This window comes from Rousettus aegyptiacus, unplaced genomic scaffold, assembly GCF_014176215.1.
Source record: "Rousettus aegyptiacus isolate mRouAeg1 unplaced genomic scaffold, mRouAeg1.p scaffold_m13_p_1, whole genome shotgun sequence".
Classification (NCBI taxonomy): Eukaryota; Metazoa; Chordata; class Mammalia; order Chiroptera; family Pteropodidae; genus Rousettus; species Rousettus aegyptiacus.
Window position 1 is genome coordinate 81,621,103 of NW_023416284.1, and position 2,322 is coordinate 81,623,424.

Genomic DNA, 2,322 nt, shown 5'->3' on the forward strand with positions numbered 1-2,322 from the left:
GATCTCACGTAGTCAGGATCCCAACCAGCCAACAGTGACCGAGGCCCTTCTCAGCATCAGCATCCTTGGGTGCTGAACACACATTCTGATCTCAAGCTGCTTTCTGGAAGGACCAAATGACAGAACTAACCAAGTCATAGCAATACAGTGTGCTGGGTACGAGAGTCAAAGTTATGCCAGGTATGGTGGTGGCTCAAAAGAAGGAAGTGATCACTTTGCTTTGGAGGGGAAGATGGCAGGAAGTGTGGCACTACGGAGAAAGGGAACAAGAGATGCTAAAGACAGATGTCTGTGCTTGAGTTTCTCAAATAAAACCCACACGCACTTCGGCAGCCTCGAAAATGCTCTTGTCCCAGGGAAACAGGTCTGGAATCTGAGAATCAGGTTCTCATTCTCATGGGACAAGGGTCATGGTAACCGATACACTGAGAGTTAAATGGAAGCCTGGTGCTTGTGGATAGGGACAGTGAACCTAGACTGGTGCTTGCCCTGGCCACAGCCCTTTCCTGGTCTTCCTATCTCAGTTCCCAAATGCTGCTAGATACCATGGAGGAAGATCTGGTCAGGAGATGTCCATGAGCCAGCAAGCCCCCAAGCTCCAAGAAAGACTGAGCAAACTGTATGGTGGTGTGGCAGAGACGTGGGGTTGGTGGTGTGATGGGTGCCCTTCCAGGTGTGGCACAAGGCTGAAGTGGTCAGAAGAGGCTGGGGACAACGTGGAGTAGAAACAGGGAAAGGGGAAGAGAAAAAACAAAAGGAGAGGGCAGTTTGGTGCAGTGCCCATGCCCCGGGGTTAGGAGCTCTGCACTCCTGCCCCAGCTCCCCTTCTTACTGCCTGTGTGACCTTGGGCTGGTCACTTCTGCTCTGGACGGAAGTTCCCGTATGTATAAAATGAGATGGAGACAGGAACTGTGATCTCTAAAACACCCTTCTCCCCAAGGGTCACAACGTTCTGTTTTCTAGAAGGTCACTTACCAACTGCAGCTGTTAGCATTTTGAATGGGAATGGGCAGATGGGTACAGATGGCACAGTGGTGCTGATGGGACTGGGTTGGGGTGCTGGCCCCCTGGGCTTACTCAAAAGTGCTACAGCATGCAGCTCTCCCTCCCTCTTCCTCTCCGCCTCCTGCCTGCTGCAACCTCCAGGACCCAGCGACTAATGTAATAGTCTCCTCATCTCATAATAGTCCTGCAGCAGCTTCTGCTGGCTCCACCTCTCTCTGCTGACAACAGGCTGTGAGTTCAGAGGGAAAATGAGCTCTCTGCTCTGGAGAAGGTGAAGTCAGGCTCCAGAGTTATTTTAGGACAGTGGCAGACCTGCAGTTTCCTCCGGACATGAGGCCTGTGTAGAGCAAAGCTCACTTGTTTGTCTGCCCCACTGAATCCAAAAACAAACAAACAAACAAACAAAAAAAACCAGGATCATTCTTTGCTCCTCATTTGATATGGTGCCTTCTCTTGCAGTTGTTTCAAACTGTGTTTAACTAAGAATCCTTTCTGTAAATGCAATCTTATGTGGAAGTATAAACAACACATTATTTAATAATTATTTCTTGAAACAAGTTTGTATGAAGTGCAATGTCGAGAACTGGGTTCACAATAGTGGCCTCAAAAGACTTGGTCTCTGCCTTCACGGAGTTTGGTTTAGTGGGTGAGGCTGACCATTAACAAATAAATACTTAATGAACTCTTGTGATCAAATCAATAAAGGAGAAGAATGTGAGGATGCCTTCAGGCTGAGTTGTCGGGAAGGATTTCCTGGGAAGGGGCACTTCTGCCACTAGCTGGGACCTGTCAGTGTAAAAAGCTGGGAAGAAAACCAGGAGGAGCCCTCAGTGGCTGACAACACCCAGAAGGAACGAACAGCCCCCACACGCAGATGAAACAGCGAGACCCCTGATGAATGGCAGGTGCTGACCTTCCTCATAGTACAAGCCTAGGTGACAGCTCCCCAGGGGCCCGCCAGAAATCAAGTGTAGTTTAATAAGATGTAGCAAATACAGATGAATGGGTGTGTCACACACACAAACATACATACATGTATATATACATATATACATATACACACACAATGGAATACTACTCAAATGTTCAAAAAATGAAATATTGCCATTTGTGACAACATGAATGGATCTCGAGAGTATTATGTTAAGTGAAATAAGTCAGACAGAAAAGGACAGAAACCATATTTCATTAACATGTGGAATATAAAATAAAAAAATAAAGAAATGAACAAACCAAATAAAACAAAAACAAACATAGATTCAGACAGCAGGTTAGTAGTTACCAGAGGGCAAATAGGAATAAAGGGTGAAAATGGG